This window comes from Anas platyrhynchos, chromosome 15 (genome assembly GCF_047663525.1).
Source record: "Anas platyrhynchos isolate ZD024472 breed Pekin duck chromosome 15, IASCAAS_PekinDuck_T2T, whole genome shotgun sequence".
In the NCBI taxonomy this organism is placed as follows: Eukaryota; Metazoa; Chordata; class Aves; order Anseriformes; family Anatidae; genus Anas; species Anas platyrhynchos.
Window position 1 is genome coordinate 13,399,027 of NC_092601.1, and position 20,320 is coordinate 13,419,346.

At 42.2% G+C, this 20,320-nt stretch overlaps 2 long non-coding RNA genes across 10 annotated transcripts in view; one reads left to right on the forward strand and one right to left on the reverse strand.

Annotated features, from left to right (window-relative positions):
- The window catches only part of LOC110352821 (uncharacterized), a 238,739-nt gene that overhangs the window by 186,681 nt on the left and 31,738 nt on the right, over positions 1-20,320 (forward strand). For all 5 annotated transcript variants that reach the window (XR_011803686.1, XR_011803685.1, XR_011803688.1 and 2 more), the window contains 2 exons: positions 9,643-9,757; positions 18,802-18,952. This is a non-coding gene — a long non-coding RNA (uncharacterized lncRNA). The remainder of the gene's footprint in view (positions 1-9,642; positions 9,758-18,801; positions 18,953-20,320) is intronic.
- Positions 13,828-20,320, reverse strand: part of LOC110352820 (uncharacterized) — a 186,811-nt gene continuing 180,318 nt past the window's right edge. For 4 of the 5 annotated variants that reach the window (XR_011803683.1, XR_005269505.2, XR_011803681.1 and 1 more), the window contains one exon: positions 18,789-18,926. This is a non-coding gene — a long non-coding RNA (uncharacterized lncRNA). Of the gene's footprint in view, positions 15,989-17,887; positions 18,927-20,320 lie in introns of those variants that run through there. The other variant, XR_011803680.1, reaches the window with a different exon arrangement.

Genomic DNA, 20,320 nt, shown 5'->3' on the forward strand with positions numbered 1-20,320 from the left:
ATTCATAGAGAAACAGTGCATTCAGAGGTTTTGTCAGATCTAGCCAGACTTGTCTCATGATGAGACCGAGAAAGGTCATGCAGTGTCTTGGGAGTAGAAGTAGGGAACAAGCTGGTAGTGCCTGTTGGTAAAAGGCTGATGTGGTGACTGTTCTGTTCTGGTTAGATTTTTAAAGGCTGAGATCAGCAGGTATGCCAAAATAGAGCTGTGAGTTTCAAAAAGCTTGAAAATAAAGCTGAATTCCAGAGCTTTGGGGCAGATAATGTATCTGAGTGAGACTTAGCAATGCCAAGGACATGGCAGAAAAACCTCTTCCATCTACCCACTCCATTTCAGGAAGACAGTATTCTTTTACAACTGTATGCAATAGGCATGCAGGAAAGCAGTGAAAGGCTCCAGCACACAGAACAGCGGCTGAAGAAGCTGCAAGTGTTTTAGAGAAGCAAGACTGAGACCAGCAAAGAGGCATCCCTAGGTGGGGAAAGGAAGATGAACAGATTAAAGAAAAATAAAAGTTTCTACCAGGGCTGGAGATACTAATGTGAAGTACTCAGCACAGCAGTGCCTCACGAGCACCTTCTTTAGCTCCCTCCTTCAGTAGGTTGCTAGAGATTTGCATTGCTAATTTGCTTGCTGGAAACTTCTCCCAGACTTCCAGGGAAAAGAGGCAGATGTATCCTTTCAGGGCAAGGCAATAAAGTGGTGTAATTTTACACCCGTGCCCTAACCTATGGATATACTGGAGGTGAAGCCTTGGGGTTCCTGGTAGAAAACACCTAACCTTAACGTTCATCAGAGAGAGCTAGCTTCTAACCATTGTATCTTTGGGAAGTAGCACATCAGTAGGAGGGCAAAATAACAATTGCTCTAGGCTTGGAGAAGCTTTTGCATTACTGCTACCCCAATTATTTCCTTTTTTACACATGTTCAGCAATCTCTTGCCTCTGTAATTACAGCACTGAACACTGCAGCTATTAGATACAGTCACTAGACTTTTAACAAGCCATCATTACTTGCACTTGGAATCTTACAATTTAACAACAGTGTCTTTGAAAGCAGTGTAACTTATTTCTCCTTTACAATAAATGCACAGACCTGTGTGTGGACGTACACACTTAAAAGCTGGTTTCAGCCATGAGTTTTACTCAGGAATGGTGAAGAAGCCAAGAGCAGAGCTGCAGAATGTGATGCATACTGTGACTGAGAGTTATGTGTAACACTTCTGTTGGGCAAATCTTTCCTTTCCTTGAGAAACGGTGGCTAAGAATTCTCCCCCAGCAAAACCAAGGAATAATATCAGAAGGATAACTGCCAAATTAGAAAGTACCTGACAGCCCTTGAGGTCTTCTGTTGAAGTCAGAAGAACTGTGTGTCATCCGTCCTTGAACACCCAGAGAAGCTGGGGAGGCAGGTAGAGATCATCTCCCTTTCCCCAGCTTCCCTGCTGCTTGGCAATTTCTTTCCTGTACTCTGTGCTCTTGTAATGGTGCTGAATACTAAAAAGAGGTAATTTTGTGTATGCTCAGGCAAGCAGGAGCGTGGTGGGCCAGGTTACCTGATTAGCTGGTGGATTTTGTATGCTAACCCCAGGTGGCCGGACAGAGCAGGCATTTAAAAACTCATCCATCTCTTGTCTTAGTGTCTTTGAATTTGCATAATTAAAAGTGAATTACTTGCTGTATTTTAATATATGCAGTGAAAATGCATAAAAAGCTGAAGAATTACAGCAATCCGGTAATTCACGTCATGTCCCATTCAGAATTACAGCTTTCCAGTGCCAGCTCAAACACCGAGGATTCCCTGCCACCTTAAAGCTATAATTGCTGAATTAATAACAGCGGGTTTTGGAGAGTGACTGCACAGACTCTCTGACCCAGGTAATAGAAACACTCATGTTAAAGTGAAGTTGATACGTTTGACTTAATCTATTTTGTATCAGGCTCAAGTAGTGAAGATCATTGCTTTCCCATGCCGCAAGAGGTGATGAGAGCTGCAGCAAGGTGGTACCCTTCAGATTTATTTAAAGCTACCTGTGTTTGTTAGCCAATGGAAACTAGAAATTAAATTTTCAGGGATCAGCCAGACTACATTTCCTTCTACCAGGGGATTTTTACCCCAAATGCATTAGTCTGATCCACACTTCTGGGAGGCGGAATTCTCCATCCAGCTGCAAAGGAGTAGAGAACAGGATGTAGAGGGAGATGGTGAAAGGCTTCTGCTAGCATTGCATTACTCCAGAATGTTATTAATAACAACTGAAAAAACAAACCCTCTCCCTCACCTTCCAACTCAGGAACAAATTCTACAGATGCAGCTCTGTTGCTCCACAAAATGCAGCGCCTCATGGCCCCACAGCTATGATGCTATTAAGGACTGGGATAAAGTGACTTGTTTCTAAACAGGATGACAGGTAGTTGACCAAAATGGCTTGATCTGAATGAAAAGTTACTCCCCTCTCCTGTGCCCCCCCCCCTTTTTTTCCTTAAAGCTTTCCTTATTCCTTAGGTATTAGAGGGAGCTGGTATTCAATTTACCATGACTTCCTCAGGTTGGGACCTTGATGGGACCTGTGGTACTCTTCATTTATTTCAGTAGGATTTGTGATTCTTGGTCACCTCTATAGGTTGGCTCAAGTCATTAGAGATCAATTGCCCATGTCGAAGGATCTGATTGTACCGAGGAACTGATTTAGTGAACAACTATTCACGTGGCAAAGCTCAGCTGCAGCAAAAGCCGAGAGGTGTGACCTGTCAGATGTTGGACTTCACAGCTCAGGGCAATGTCCTGTGCTAGGGATCTATGCAATGGCCTCACTGAGGGTACATACACCTTGTGGATAAAAAGAATTGGCGGTTTGCAGGGCTGGCAATCTGTTTCCTTTCTTAAGAACTACCATCATTAATTAAAATCTCTTTTTCTGTCTAATTATTTCAGCTCTAATTCTCTCGCAGGTTCATAAATAGTAACATCCCGTTGTCCTGAAAAAAAGTTTTTTTTTTTTCTCCTTTCTCTTTGCCGTTGCCCTCATTCTCTGCCCTCTCATGGCTTAAGGTAATTAAACTTCCAAAGCCTGGTCACCTCTCTGAAATATTTAAACATGATCAAAGAGATTTTTGTGTTTCTTTTGCCTGCAAAGCTCCACGGGAGTTCTGAATGCAAAGGCTGTTATTTTCCCCTTCTGCAAATAACTGCAGAAGAGGGGCTGGGCCCACTAAGGGAGCAGGTTTTTTTTTCCAGACCCCGTGCTACCGAGTTCCAGTTTCAAGAACAAACATTTCAGGCCTTGTGACTTGTGGGCATTGTGAACAAAAGGTATTTAACCTTGTCTTTGTAATCGCCTCCTTGCCATTTAACTCTAAGGTCCCAACATTTACCGTTGGATGTTGATAATCTTTGCGCTGAACTGGTACATCCAGCAGATGATTTTTGCAGAATGTTCCCATGGAGGATGCTCAGTAAATTTTCTGCGTGCATGAATGCAAACATGCAGAGTAGCTTGGGCTAACTAACAGTAATAGAGAGGAGAAAAATCTTTCCAAAGACAGATCTGTAGAGCACCATTACCCAAAAGAGCTGAATAAAGAACCTGGGTATTTTGAGAACAAATAGGGATAAAACTCTGGTATTAAGGCAGAAGGAGATCCATCTTTTCATAAATTGAGGTTGAAGTTGTGGGGAATCTTCCTAGGCTGACAGCAAGATAATGATTTTCTTCAGTTCCCTACGAAATCTGCCTTTCCTGTGCAGATATTTAGCTTGTTGGCTGATGTTTTCTTGAAATTTCCTTTATTAAGTGCCAATTTTTGGTACCAGAAAATATCAAACACAGCTAAAGGTCAGAGTAAATCATGAATGAAATTACACAAACCGATGTACAGTAGAGGATAGAGGCGGATGTCAGATGCCAGCTTACATAAGCGCTCTCAGAGCAGAGGCCAGCCGTACCCGCTAGCAGCAGGCCCCGTGCTTGCGCTGTGAGGCCTTTCTCCCAGCTGCGCTGACAAGAAGCTTAGAGGAAGGCTGAGATTCTCATTAATTTCACCATTAAAGCAGCAAATGGTGTCTGAATCATTGCAAGGATTCAGAGAACATGACTGAGTGCATCTATTTCAAGAAAACATCCAACTTCTTCCAGAAACATAGAGGTGCCAGAGGTACCAGGTGTCTATGGAGGTCTCTCTTGAACAGCTGCTTGCCTGCCACAAGGGAAGAAGTGTTTTATTTTTTTTTTTTTAATATATATATATTTTTTTCTTACCTTTTCTCACTTAGTTTAACTAATTAGGGACAACAAAATCAAGGCATGTTGCCTGCTGTGAGCAGAGAAGAGAAGAGCCATCTGTGGGGCAGTTCTCAGGCTAGGAGGATCTGTCAGCTCTGCTCTGATGCAGCACCACACTAGATTCTTGCCTTGGTCCAGAGTTAAAAGTTTTTCTGGTTTCCAAACACAGTCAGTAGACTTTCAGCCAAAGTTTGCTGTTTATGGCATTTTTGTGAGCAAGATTTCCAATGACACCACATTGGCTGTTAGGCTCTGAGACAGCGATGGCTAACAAACCAACTGAATTCTGTTTAGAAGCAAATTAGCTTTGTAAGCCAGAAAGACAAATACAGGATTTCCAGTGTGTCTTGTGTGATTATTTTTATTTATTATTTTTATTTATTTATTTATTGGTGTGTGTGATGTAAATGCAGAGTTTGTCTAGTTACTGGGGGTACCTATTTCATAAAATTTATGGGGATGTTAATACTATACACAGATATATGCGTATCCAGAGAGGCTTTGTGATCATATAAAACTTAAGAAAGAGTAAGAGGATTTTTTTTTTTCCTGGATATTTGCAGGGCTGTTTGTATCAGAAAGCAGTGGCACAACTGGAAAAGAAGGAAAAATGCATGTCCCCAGATCACAAGCAGAAAAGTAGATGCTTTGAAATACTTTGATGGTAACAAGAATGTTGTCTCCTCTCCAATGTAATTTTTTTTTAAAGCTCAGTAGGCAGCAAAATGAAATGTTTTACGGTTTTATCAAGTGCAGCAAAGTCACTGCTATTATACTTGCAATTTCATGACCTGGTAAACAGATACCTTTGTGCATAAGGGTCTAAGTGTCAGTGGTGTAGAAAACTGATGATTACGCTGCTTTGTGAAATAGGAGCTCCTTCATGAGAAATGTATGGTACCTGAAGCAGCATCACTTGATATTTGCCCTTGTAGACCACGACCCTGTGGCCAATGTTTATGGTGAGATGAAGAACGAAGAAAACTGCTGGGACAGTAAAACTGGTGATATATTTATATATTTCAGCTTGGGCTATATGGAATATATATTGCCTCTTCAAGTACAGTGTTTTTCCCTGAGTTTTTATGGTGGATATATTAAGCCACCTGCAGGTCCTCTGGGTCTGGATAACTGAGTTTATAAAACAGAGAGATATGAAAGAAATCTTGGTGGTAGGAGGAGAGCACCCCTGGCTGAGGGTTTTCACAGAAATCTTTTGGATTTCACCAGTGAATGGTTGCTTTATGCTGTTCTTGCTGTGTCTTATCTAATTTGTTATTGACGCTATTGCATTTGCTTTCAAACAGTCATTAGAACATTTAATTTGCAGCAGCTGTAATTTATATTTGTAATTTTGTCTAAGGTCAATAAAGGAAACTGAAGAGATTTATAGTCCTAGTTTCAACTAAGATAAATAGAAACAAGCTCTATTTCCCTGAAAAGCTTTATTTAAACAGCATTTTAAAAGAACAAAATTAATTAGAGGGGATATTTGCATGCAAGTATGGGTAAACAATCCCTAGTGTCTGGAAGAAATATTAGGAAGTGTGAACATGGTCAGCATGTTCTTCTCTGAAATACAAATAAGCTCCTGGGAACCCTTACCTTCAAGGAGGATCCAGTGGGACTCCAGTAACTATTTCAAAAGGTTTCCTAAGAGCAGCAGTTGATAAACATCCTTGAGGTATGTTGTATTAATACTCTACAAAAACATTGTCGTTGCATGTTTTACATACTGTCAGGATCAGTCTAAGGGTGGAAAGCAAAACCCTGAAAGCAAAGCTTTTTTGTTTGGTTGTTTGTTTCACAACATTCCTCAAGCATGGGTTGCAGAAATGTGTTAATAATTTTCAAGAAGTCTCTGTCATTTATGAAGTATTTATGTTTGAAGCACCGCCTGATGCATGGGGAAGAGGTGCCTCTCCCATCCAGCAATTAGCTGAGGGATCATGCCAGGCAGCAAAGACACGAGCACAGCCAGGCCTGCTCAGGGCTTCAGCACAATTTCAAGACGAGTTTTGTGGAAGAGAGGAGGCAATGCCTAATGAAACCCCTCGTTCGCACAGCAGGATGGGATTCCCTGCCCCAAAGAGCTGAAGGCTGGGGTGATATCACTGCATCTGGTCCCGAACAGGGCAGCCTGTGGGTGTGTTCGGCCCTTTGGCTCCGCAGCCTGTCTAACATGGCACCCTGGGGAGGGAGTTCTTTCTCCACCCCCTGCTAATTTGATTTAGTCTAATCCAGCAGCCTTTTAACAATAGTCTGCTGGTATCCTTGTGCCAGGGTACATGGTACTGTTCCCTGTGGTGTAGCCAGGCTTAACATTTCTGCTGTTTTGGATAAAGCTCCAGTCCTACTGGTGTGTGATCGTATGAAAATGGCAGATTTCGTACTGAAGAAAACAATAATTTGTACTTCTCAGTGGCATGAGGGAGGAAGTTCCACAATAAGACTGTAACCCCTTCCCGAAAGGGCAGTTGCTGTCTGGATAAGATTTGCAATATTAGGGTGTTTGGGGTTGGAGTTTTGCCTACCTGCTGCACCCTTTCTGGGTTTTGCTCACCTCAGTTCTCTTGGTGTGGCAAAACCCCTGGCTTTGCTGTGCTCATGGACCTGTGTGAACGGGGATGGCACATGCCAGGGAGGAAGGAAGGAAGCAGGACACCTGTTCCAGCCTGCACATAGCTCATTGCCCCTTCTGGAAAGATGGGTGTCCGGCTGACAGCTGTATTCTGCAGGCACCTATGGGGGGCATTCCAGGGTGGAAAGTGCTGTTTCTAATCTGTGCAATTCTTAGGTTGCTAAAGGGGGGGAAAATAAAGGAAGATAACAAGGAAGACTCCCTATTTTCTACTTTGGTAGAAAGCTTTCTGTTTCATGCTTCCTCATGTCACATCCTATTGAAGGTTACGGAGAAAGTGAGAGTGTAACCTACCCTGTGTCAGTGTGCACGCTACGTTTCAGGAGGAGGATTCGTCTTTGAATGCTAACTGCCAATGGCAGCTAGGCGCTGTCCTGGAAGAGACATACTTTCCCTTATTGTGGCTGTTTGAATTCAGTTCATTTAATATGTTTGTAATTGTATAGGGCAGTCATCTCTACAGCAATTTTTGCCATAAGCAGCCAACCAGCACCTTGCATCCAGTCATCACTGGGGTTAAATGTTACAATTATGATCTTGGACTTAATGTGAGTAATATTTGAACCACAACAAATTTTTATATGGGCCGTGAAACAGTGAACCCCATAATTATTTCCATTGTCATAACTTCTATTAATAATTGCATATATATTAAGGCAATTACTAGATGTGCCAAGAAAGGATTATGGTGCTAGGGCAGGTACAGAGAGAAGTCTGCAGAAGAAGATGGGCTTTCTTCTAAGGAATTTTTCTTTCAAATGGATAACACAGAAGCAAATGTGTCAACAAAAAATTTGAGAGGCAAGGAGACATGCTCAGCCATGTAATTAATTTAGTAGAACAGAAAAGTAACCTGTAATCCTGAACCACTGTTAGGCTCCAAAACATTATCCTGTTCACCCAGCAGAGCTATGGCACACTGAAGCTATAGATGTTTTATTTATTGTGTGCAGTCGGTTCAACTTGTGACTTCACCTGCTCTATTACCCTGTGTTTTCCTTAGAAACTTCTAACAAAAGACTCGAGTGAAAGATTTCTTCAAAATAAATAGCTGTTTGTGAGTCAGCGCATGATATTGGATTTCACCTGGTGTGGTTTTTGGAAGAGAGAAATTTAAAAGGAACTATAGATAACAGCCAGATGTAAATGGCTGGTAGGTTAGTCGGAGGGCTGGCAGGTACCCCGTAATGGCCCCGTGTCCTGTTGTCAGCCTGCAAGACGCTTGTCTTCATGCCTGAAGGGCTACAGCCCACGTGGAGGCAAAATGGTCTGTTCTTTTGTCGTCTTCAATAAAACCAGGGGAGTCGATTTCCTTCCAGAACTGCATGTTCATATATCCCTAGGATCTGTCCTCTTCTGCTGAATAAACACTGCATGGGGGCACAAGGAGGGCTGGCCGACTTTTTAAACTGCAATGAGGGATCTGCTGAGGAAGGTTTACTTCTACTAAGGAGGTCTTCTGCTAAGCATCAGCAGAGAAGGCTTTAACCCTCATCCCAGCACAATCATAGCATCTGGAGTATCTTCTCCACTGCTTTCCTCCTCTGATTTTCAGGGTGGGTATTGATGACCAACAAGAACATCTCCAAATTCAATACCCCTTAAGGTATGCTGTTTTTTTCTAACCACATTCAGGGCTTTCCTCGGTGGGTGAGTACATGGTTGAGCTGAGCTTTGGAGCCTAGCACTTAGATTTGCTGCACACCAGTGTCAGGAGTCCCAGCTGCAGTCTGGAGATGGGCTGCTCTGCTTCCCTGCACATTGCTGGGGGAGAGTGGGGAAGAGAGAACGGAGATACGTCTCCATGGCTTGGGTCCCTGGGGTGAACAAATGAAAGAAGGGGATGTTGGAGACGTGTGCCATTATACCAACGTTTCAAGTCACTAAATAATAGGCAGTATTGTGAAGCGTCTCCAGGGAGGAGGCTTCCGGTGGTAGCTCTCTGTGCCTCCCTGCTGTGAGTCACTGTGAGCTAAGAAGAATTGGTACCAAGGAAAAAGCACTGAGATAATAACCTTGAAAAATTAGAAAAGAGGAGGGGGGGAAAGGAGAGAATTATATGCTGAAAAGAGCAAACCTGTCTCACCATAAAAACATTCTGTAAATGAACTCCCATGCTTCCAAGCTGTATGTCTTTATCAAAACCACCATCTTTAAGGGTGGAGAGATGTGCACATCAAGATATAAGGACTTAACCTATTGTGTTACAGCCTAAGCCAGTGATTGGTATGCTGCCAGTTTGCAGCAGGCATCACCAAGGCTATGGAAATGTTTTTGAATCTTATGCTCGCAATTATAAGGAACAGTGTTTTGTGCTGCCTTGGGAGAAATAGCGAGCTGTGTTTTCCTTTCTCTGAGGAGGTCTCTAGTGTTAAGAACATTGACATCTATTCAAGCATATTTTACCTTTCTAAGAGCTGTAGACAATGCTATGGTGTGTGGAAATTTTGTGGTGTTTGCTAGCTGCTGGGTCTTCTTTTCTTGGAGATAAATGTACGCTGTGTTATTAAGAAGGACCCTTCAAGTTGCTGTTCTGATTTATATTCCATTCTAAACTGTTGCACACATTTATTGTTTGTTAAAGGCTGACATCCCTGGAGACCTAAACACTTTATTTATCTGCAGAGTGAAATTCTTCTCTCTGAAGAGGGGATGCCAAAGGCACTAATTGTCAATGACAGTCTTGCACACAACAAAAAATTTTTTCTCTATTTTTTAGCCAGAATAATTTTCCTATGTGAAGATGAACTCCTGAAATGGGAACTGATTTGGAGAATTTATCTGACAGAGGCAATAGGACTTCAGCTTGAGGACCTAGACCAGTCCAAATGAAGGTGAGAAGAAGAATGGTGTTATATATGGAACTTTTTCTTCATATGCTCTGCCTTTGTTCTAAGGCCAAACACTTTGTGGGGCAGCCTCGAGAACTGGACTGTGCAATGTGAAGTGACAAATAACCTGTATTTTGTCTGTAGGGCCCAGGTGCCAATGATAGTGGTGTTGGGGCAGGCTCGGAGCAGTTTAGGATGGGAGATCTGGGGATACAAACACCTCCACTCTAGACGTCGTCGCCATCCCTACCACTAGAGTGTAGGTCTCAGATATAAAATACTTCTGATTTTATTTTTGTTATTAATCTCCATCTGTTTAGAATTGCCTAATATATACCAAGTGAGCTTCTTTAGCATTCTGCTCTCCTCAGCTCTGTGTGGTTTATTAATAGGCGTACCTGGCATCTGCTGCTCCACAGAGAACTCATGCCTCCTGTCCTTAAACAAGTCAATAATTTGGTCATCCTACTGATATTATTTTAGGGATGCAAAGAAAGAGAGGGAGGGAAATCTTGTAAGAGCAACATACTTTTTTAGCCTAGCATATTGGTTTAAATGTGGTCCCAGTACATGGCTATATCACAACTTGTAAAATACCTTCCAAAGGCAGAGTTTATAGATGTTACCAACTACTTACCAACTGCCAGTAAAGGCTAATAATGAAAAGTATTTTCATTTCCTCATTTGTCTCTGTCAAAGGAAGGTGATTGTATGATGGAAAAAATAACTTAACAAAAGCGTGGATGTTGATCTTCACATTTACATTCCTTCACCCACCCTTTAAGTAGGCAGCATCCTCCAGCCTTACTCATCTCTGAAATCCCAGAGAGCAGGAAGCTCCGATTTAATCTGCGGAGAGGTAGGAGCTTTGGCCCAGTGTGCATTTTGCTATAGCATTCTACAGGAATGGCTACAGGGCATCTACTCAAGAAAAGTGAAAAGTAGATTTATTTTAATTACATCAATTTATGCTCATTAAAAACCTCCTCAATAACTAACCCTGGTATTGAATTGTTTTGTATCTCTTCCTAATGCACTCAGACAATGTTTATTTAATTTAATTGACAGTAAGGGTAAATTTATAGGACTGTAATTCACGCTTTTAGTGAAAGAAAAAAAAAACTAACAACATGGAGCTGTATTATTTGCTACAGAAGTGAAGTAGAAAAATTCATCAGAGCAAAGTGTATATTCAATTTTAATACTTTCCCTCATCAGGGTCTTTTAATGGAATTTCTTTTGTAATTACTCTAGGGCATTTGAAGCTGTCCATTGTGAGAGCTTGCCAAATAACTCTGAAATGAATCCAAATGATAGAGAAGAAATTTTAATACTGTAACCTGTTCATTTCTTTTTCTCTTTGATATCACCTTTTCTGGAGTAAAATACAGTGATGTTTCCCCAGAAGATCTCCACTTCTCTTTTTCTCTCTCTCTTTTTTTTTTTCTTTCTTTTTTTTTTTTTTTTTTTTTGTCCAGAACCTTTGCTTTACCGTTTCAGCATATGTTGTAGTTTTAGAATGGATAATCAGACCCACTTGTGGTTCCTGAAGGTTCTTCCTGGATCTCAGCTAAGAACGGTGCCTCCAAGTCCTTAGCCTTTCCATGCTTGGCTCTGTAGAAAATAATACTTTTTCTTTATGGAAAAAGTCTTCAAATAATCTAATCTAAAAGGAAAAAAAAAAAAGTCCAGTTGAGACATTTTAGATATTATAATGTCACGAAATAGTACTGTCACACCCCATCCTTCCTATTTTAGGAGATTTTGATATGCTAAAGTGAAATGACCAAAATGATAAGGGAAGTTTGTGGTTTTGTTAGACCCCGGCATTGTAGAGTAGCTCTGAGAAGCCTTGTAAGGCTGCACTCATTGCTGTCCTCCCTCCACTAAAGGGCAGCCACTGTCTTCTCACTGCACTCTGCTGGAGGCTCCCATGAGCCAGGAGGCAACTGGTTTCTGGCTGCTTCCTTCCCCAGGATCAGCCCCGCTCGTTTCTTGGTGAGTTCATCCCAAGGTGCCCGTTGCATGCAGTGGGACTGGCAATGGAGCAAGCAGGACATTGTCCTCCCACTCTGTCCTTGTGGGGTGTACATGCCCTGCCACAACCTCGTGGAGGAGAATTATCCCCAAAACCATCACTTACAGAAGCTCTGTAAAAGACAACAGTCAACAACCTTTGACCTATTTCTGGTAAATACTGCCAAAATACGAGATATTCTTTGCAGTCTGTTTTCCTGGAGTGTGTAGCAAGTGGTTAAACCTGCAATCACAACAAGGTCATAGCAGTTTGTAGACTTCTGTGCAGGGAGCAGAAGGTGTTTCTATGGGGCAGTGATTTTCCTTAAGGAGTGAAGTGGGACCTGACCTCACATCCTACCCGCTCATGGGGAAAGGGTCTGTATTTAAGCTCAGGTTTGTAAGAAATTGTTCCATTGCAAGCTGTGTAATACATTTGAGATGACAAGATTTCTTCCTGTGCTATCATAAATAAAGGTAAGTATGATGCTAAGAATTAATAAAAGGAGTTCATTTCTGCAGACAATCAACCTTCAGTACAGAAATCAAAGGCACTGATGAACTTTGGCCTCTCTTTGTGAAGTTGGTACGCTTTAGTGATTAGTATCAGGCCTCAATGACTTCCAGTAATGTGTAAGTAGCATCAACAGCAGCTACCACACAACTTCACTGGGCTTTCAGATAAGTATCTAGAGGTAGAACCAGGTTTTAGAGGTTTAAAGAGTGCAATTACCATTTTAATATTGCTGCACATGGAATTGGAAGATTAATTTTTGTAGGTCTATTTTTATGATTTTTCACAGGTTGGGAGAGATATGCAAAAAGCTGGCAACAATATGCTAGAAATAAATTAAGTGCTGCTGATAGCTAATTAAAGGAGCACAACTAGGTAGCAGAATTATTGGAGAAAACAAAATCTGTTTCATCTTAAAATCATGCCGTACTTTTTATTGGGCCTCCAAAAAGGAGGAGAAGAATTTTTGACATCATCTGCTCTTGTTTCTAAATGAAGTCTAAACCAGCCTTTTCAAAGCAAGGCTATGTCTCAGAAGTTCAGAGAATAGAAAAAAATATATATTTTTATTCCCCTGTAGGCTATAGTTACTGTTTTAACATCTGTGAGTGTATTTATTGTTACCTGTCAATTCCTGTATTCTAATGCACGAATATAGTGCATTTTACAGCTTAATTTCCAGCTCATTCACAGCTTTCTGACAAGGCTTTTAGAGTTGTCCAATAGAAAATGAACTCAGTTTCTAGACAGTGTGGATACGTGACTATTTCATTGAGATCCAGTTTAAGAAAAGAGGTAGAAGCTGGCAAGTCTACCAGAGAGCTGGGCTCATCCTGGGAAAAAGCAGCAGTGTTTTGGCACAGCATCAGCAGGAGATTTGCTGCGAGCGGCTGGTGACCTTCTCTTTTCCTTTCAGACTTGATCTGAGCCGAGCATTTGTAGCTGGGCTACATCTGGGGGCGGAGGGAGGGGGATGTATCTGTATCAGCAGCATGCAGCGTCATGTCAAAATCAAGACGGACTTGATAACTCTAATTAGTATTATCTCCCTACAGCGTGCTGCCAGGGATGTTGCTAAGATGCTGTGTGGGTCGGTAAGGTGGCGAAACAACAAACGATGATCGTAGAGAAGGATGGAGACAAACCCATTAAAAGGCATGTTCCACACTTGTCCTGCGTCTCACATATTAGAGGTATTGAGCTTAAATTTTAGACTGGCAATAAAGTATGGAAAATCCATGGCTTTGAGATCTTGCTACAAATTAATCCTTTCAACAGGCAGCAAGTTTTGCTGTGGATTCAGGTTTGAGGTGTTGGACCAAGCTCTGCAAGCAGGAACAAACCCCAGCTGTTACATGGTCACATCACACCCTGACACCGCACTGAGACAGGAGCAGAGAGGTGGCAAGTTTTAATGGCCTGTAAATGTAACTGGTCACATCTATATAAATGCTGGGAACGTTGATGTGTCCTGCAGCACGTTCCTGAGGTGTCCCCAGTTTTGTTCCAGAGGTGTTAAGATTGTTAGAGGTGCTGTGTGGTGTTTTCTGGTTTGGAGGATGGGAGGAAAAAGGAAGAGAACTAAATAGATATACTTGGGAGACTCTAAAATAACTGCTTAGTATGCATTTCATTCAGAGTTTGTTCCCACTGGACTTGTCTTAGGGGTAAAATGGAGGCCATAAACTTCTTGCCACAACAACCTTAAAACTAAGCTCATACAGCTGACTGAAGCCCTTTAATACATCTGTATTACACAGAAAAAGCTCTCTGGTCTTGCCCCATCCTTACTCCAGTGTCTCTCTTTAAAGAGGCAGATTGATGGTCAACCCACTGACATCTATTCTAATGACAGAAGCATAATTTAACAACAAAAAATATTTTAGCTGATAGGAGATAGTAAGGATTTTTTCCTCACATTCTCTCTTTTTCCTTTTAGTGAAGGGGATAGCACCAGATTCCCTTTCGCTAGTGCAAGCATGTCACAGGATCTGTAAGGTGCCCCCCTTTTCCTATTCTTGCTTTTTCTCTCAGCATCAGTATTAAGTGTCTGAGAAGATAACTATTTAACAACCTATTTTCCAAAATGAAATAGGAAAAGAAAGGATTTTTTGTTCAAGTATTGCTGATGGCACTTGAAAAACATGAGATCCTTTAAGAGCACGTACCTGAGCCTTCCAGAAGTCTATTCTACGACAGCTGCATCCAGGGGTCAAGAGGCCTCACATGAGAGCCACAGAGAGTCCAAAATTCCCAAACACACCCTTGCTAAGAAGGGTCACGGCTGTGGTTGCTCACTGCCCTCCCCTGCATCACCACCGATTGCCCTGGGGTCCTCTGCCATAAAATTGGTGGGGAGCCCACGGCCGGGCCTTGGCTGTGTCAGCGAGGAGCTTGTTTGCAGCCTAACCACCAGGATGACTTGTGTGGGATTCTTCCTCCATGAAACATCCCAACTCTGCGGAGATAGCTCTGCCCGTGGGCTGTCAGCCTGCCTTGACATTTGTAAGTGCTCCAGCTCTGCAGTCTCACGGTGAATTATTTTTTCTGCTGGTGCTGTTGATGCGCTGCCTTTTGCTAAGCTTTCCATCCCTATAAATCTTTCTAGGAGTCAGATTTTGCAATCAATAACAGCTCCCAAGCAAGGCTGACCACCGTGGGCACCTTGTGAAGTCCACATGGAGCTTGTGCACAGGGTGGGAGCTGCCACCGCACCGTGAGGCATCCATGGGCTAGCGAGAGCTGCAGGCATCAGTGTGCCTTCAAGTAAGTCCTTGCCAGCCCTCCCTTCCTGCTGGAAAATCAAAATACCACCATCCTTCTGCCACCACAGAGATGTTCTGGTTAATTTTCCCCCTGCTCCTGTTGAGGAGCCTGCACTGTGCTGTAGATGTACGCATTGTGGGATCACAGCTGTACAGCCTTGCATCTGCTCTGCCCACCTGCTTGTAAGGCGCACTTGCTCCTGTTATATTTGCCTGAATCGAGTTGGTGGTATTTACAGGGGGAATAGCTAACCAGCTTCTCTCAGAAGCAGGAGCTGAAGGTAAGCATATGGTAACCTGTAGGTGTATAAATGTATTATGCATTTGGAAAGGGCAGTGGACTGATAAAAAAGCAAGGGGTTTCTCCCAGAGAAAAAGACTTGGGTGGTGTTGTGGTGTTTTTTTTGAAGGGTGAGGTCGATAGGAAAAGGAATAGATCCTTCTCTTTCATGTGTGTTTCCTTGTGGAAGTGGGAAATGCTGGCATTCAATAGGAAAGTCAGAATTTTATGCAGCAAACCAGTACTTCTTTCAGTGTATTTATTTACTCAAAACAGCTATACATTGAAAATACTTTTGGTAGAAATGTGTGGTCAGGCATCATCTCACAGGAGACCTAGGAGACCCAAATGCAATATTCTTTTATCAAGCGTGTTTTATTTTGTAGCTTCATAGCAGACTGTGTTTTTAAGAGAGCTTTCTTATGGAGACAGGAGATGTTCTCATGAAAAATAAACAGGGAGAGTGAAGAATCTCTGAGAAAATTCTTTCAAAATTGAAACTGACTTTCTTCATAGCTGCTCCTGTGGCCCCCTTTCATGTCCATGTCCTCTGGACAGCTCAGCAGGGAGCAAGGCTGGCACGGAGGCTGGGGCTTGTGTCTTGCATCGCATACTGGAAATCCTGTGAGTGAGGCTGGCCAGGTTCATTGATGAGCGGGCTGTTCAGAGGAGAAAAGTGCCACGCAGCTGAGATAAGTAACCACGTCAGAGCAAATTTTGACAGTTGTGCTAGAGCAACCTGAATTAGACCAACCTTTGATAGCTACAAAGGTGGGACTTCATGTCCTGGGGGAGCAGGTTTTCCCATTATATATTCATTTAATAATTTTTTTTTTTTGCTCTCAATTGGCTGGAAATAACACAAAAATGTTTTTTTGACAGACTTGTACTCTTGCTTCTGAAATCCAAGGGAATTAAGAGATCTAGCCAGACAGAAATTTAAGAAAACAGTAACACTAAACTGAATTTCATTCAGTGCTTCTGTCTTTATTGTTTGACTGTGGATTTGTGTGGAAAAGCTTTATTTTCAAGAAATTATTCCAAGCCTTCACTCAAGTTGCAATTTATAATAAACAAAACTTGTAAAATGAGAGAGAAGTCCTGAACCAATGCAAGGGATTTGCTGACTGGGATGTGTGGGGTTTCTGTCTCAGGTAGATGTAATGCAACTAATAATCTGTGGGAAAGGTCAGCATGGAGGAGGCAAAGTACATTTTTAATTTACACACTTACGTAGCTTGTGGCAGGTGTTGAAATCAGCATCACTGATACAGGGAAAGCATAAAACACATGCAAAGATGTCTGGCATTATTGCTTTTAGGTCATGCACTTGAAAATGATACAACGTGGAAGGCAGGGACTTAATGTAGAGAATTCTGTATTTCCACCAGAATGCTCCTACCCCTGCTGATGAGCTGACATTTGTGGTCCAATATTTCCCAGAGATACTGGCAGCTTTATAATTAGGCCCTCAGTCAGAGCTGCCTTTCCGCTCATGCCTCGCCCTGAACAGATTTGCACCGTAGAGGTTTTTAGTAGCAAGCGCGATGTTTGACACGCATTGACCAGAAGTAACCGGAGCAAAGCAGGAGCTGGGCTTAGTCCAACTGCGGTTGTGTAGCACCGAGGCTTTCTGAATCAAGCTTCTGCCTCAGTGACTTCTTCGGGGTCACGGAGTGTTCATTAGATGAATGGGAATATGTATATATGCAAGCAGCCCTTTGTCACCCTGGGATAAAGCACAGCCGTGTTGCCCAGGGACACAACAGGACCGGCCTCGTGCCTCCCGGCTCGCCTGCTGTGCCGAGAGCGCTCAAAGGGAGCAGCGAGCCAAGAAATGCTCTGAGCGCCCCATGCTCAGCGGCGCCTTCAATGGAAATATGAATGGTTTAAGGAAGTTTTCTCCAGGATGTTTCTTATTCTGTCCCCATAAAAGGCTTTCCCCCATGCACAGCGGGAGACCCTTGCTTCACAGCCTGCAGTCTCAGAGGAGCTGCTTGCACTTGAATGACACCAGGGGAAGGGTCGCAAATGCAATATCAGGCTTGGTCAAACTCATGGCAAGCCAAAAAAGAAGGGAAACGATGAATAATCTGTGTTGTTTTCATACCACGATAGACTTTCAGAAATACTCAAAAAATGTCTTTTATTTCTTAAATGGTCTGTGAAGTTCTGGCAGATGTATGAGCATGCAGAGATAAATTATTGCAAAATTGTCTCTATATTTGCATGCATAGCTGTAGATATAAATATCTGTATGTTTCTGTGCACATGCAAGCAAATATATAATGTGTGTGCATGTGCTTTTGTTTATATATATATGCATGTACTTTCATGCATACACAAAAATAATTTTGTATAGCTTTTCTCATGTTTAAGGATAATACTGAAATACTGGTGTTCAGCAATCTAAATCCTCAAATGTGTTGAGGAAAGGTAGATTTTACTGGTGTTAAATGAAGCATTTAGCACAGAGGGCCTCTCACCTTTGGTGGCACACTCTCAAAATGAAATCCAGTGTTCAGATACAATAATAAAAAGAAGAAAAACAATATTACCTGTTTAAAGAGAATATAAAAATCCAATTAAGTTCGGAATTTTAATTTGCTTGCAAGCTTGGGTTTGTTGCTCTGTGAAAAGAATGAAAATGTAAATGACATTTCTGTGTGTTATCTACATAATCCAGAGGCTAGAATATCCTGTCATGCTTACTTTGTCTAGCGATGATAAAACTAAACAATTTTAACTGAATTTCCTGTAAATGGGCAAATAATCAAAATTGAACATCTTTATATTCTGATCTTTCATTAATTTATGTAGAAATGCTGTTATAAAGAGATTAGCGGTTACAAAAGAAAATGAATTGTGCCTGGCATCTGACAGCAGCTACAGCACGTGAAGTGCTGTGGGTACAGGAAGAACAGCGTGGTCACTCGCTTCTGAACCACAAATTAAAGCATGGGGAGGGAGGCTCTGCTCCATGGGGCCCACGGGGCACCAGCCATCGATGTGCAGAGGCAGAGTATCATGTCCGAGTGTCACTGCCGTCCCCTAGCCCTTCTCAACTTGAAATGCAGTGGTTCAGTTGTGGCTGCTTGCCTGTTGGGTATGGACCAGAACTGGAAATTCTTGGTGTTAGAGTTTTTAAATACCAGTCTCTGCAATGATGGATGCCCAGTCTGAAGTCTATCCAGCCCCACAGTGTCTGGGAAATCTGTTCCTTCCTTCGGAAATGGTCAGCGGTTGTTTGTACACCCTGCAGGTTTTGATAGTAGATACGTAAGCAATTGTTAAATCGTTCATTTGATGTAGAATGGTACAGAAGGCAGAGCTGTAAAACTTCCAGATCCACCTGTTGATAAGCAAGCAGCTTTATCTGCTTTTTCCATTTTTTCACAAGCTATCAGTTCTGCTCCTGGCAGTACCTCTCACTACAGATTTTGCCACCTTCAATCTGTTCATTTCATTGCAGCAGTACGGCAGGGATGGGACCAACATCATCTGCACCTAGAGTCTTCTACACTTCACAAAGTTATGCATCCTCTTCTGCATTTCTTCAAGTACAGACAACTGGCAACCTGCATGTCTCTTCGTGTCCTGCAGAGTAATTAAAGGACAGCCAGGTAAGGTTTAGATGTGTATAAAATATATTTTTTCTTTATTTTTCCTGTATTAAGGATTGCTTGTGTATTATTTATCTTGTCACTACTGTGGTCCTACAGCGTATCTCTTGTTCAAGGTCATGTTGCCCGTAAAAATGAAAAGAATGAATTATAAGTGTATGCAGCAATATAATCCAAAATGTGTTTGATATGACAAAGTTAACACTGTGATTTTAGCCTCGTTTCATTACATAGCCTCATAAAAAAATCTTGGGGCCTCATCTCAGTTTCACAGGCAATATTATGCAAGAAGCATCACCTGCCAGTGTCTTAGATGCCACCAGCAGGTGTTGTTCAGCCCTTTCATATTAACCTCCTACGTGCCTCTTCAGAGGTAGCATAGTGTCTGCCTCAAGGCAGCCTCAGAAAATTAGGCACCCATGTTTATAAACATCCTATAGATCTGTTTTCATTTTCCTAAAAAAGGGTATCAAAACAGTCACAGACACTGATGCAGGCACAAATTTTCCCTGATGCTTCAGTGCTTTTGCTTCCTGTGCACCCTTCTGCTCCTGGGAAGGCTCAAGCTGTGTTGCAGCAAACCTGAGCCAGCACTGTCAGAAAGCAAAGCCCCTCTGCAAGCACATCCCTGCTGCTCCTGCTGCTGGAGCAGAAGGACCTGACCGCGCCCTTGTTTTTAAAACCAAATGCTAAATTTAATCAGCAAAAGATTAAGCAGTCTCAGTTCTTTCTGATAATGTTTAAAAAAAAATAATTGCAGATGGGTTATTTGTGTTCAAATATTAAATCCCAAAGGGGTGGTAGTTATTTTTTGTAATTCTGTGGAGACAAAGTAAATGGTTGTGAATAGCCCAGTGGTAGAGTACAATTGATTATTAACATCCATGCTATTAAAACCACCTCTGTTTGCCAAAAGGTCTTGTTTCATGGGGTGGACCTGTGTGTGTACCCCTTTAGAGTTAAGCCCTAACAGAAATAAAGCACAGCAACACGGAGGTCTGGAAGGGTTTCAGTAGAGCTGGTTGCTGCATCCTGCCTCGCACAGTGGCTTCACTACAGAGAGGTCCCTCTCCACTGTTCAGGACATGGTTTGTACAAATGGCATCTCATCTGGAGCACTTGCTCAGCAACATTCATGGCCCTTTCCAAAAAAGACCTCCAATAGTTCACCAGAATTGCATTTAGTCTGTAGCCCCCCCTGGAGCTCTTATGAATACAATCAATTTCTGCAGATCAGGACAAAAATGCAGAGGACTCCATGCTGTATTGACTTAATATATGTCATAATGGCTCTGTCTGGACCTAGGCTGGCTATTATTCATTTGAAAGATCAGTGCACACCACAGTGCAGCTTTTGCATGACTTGCC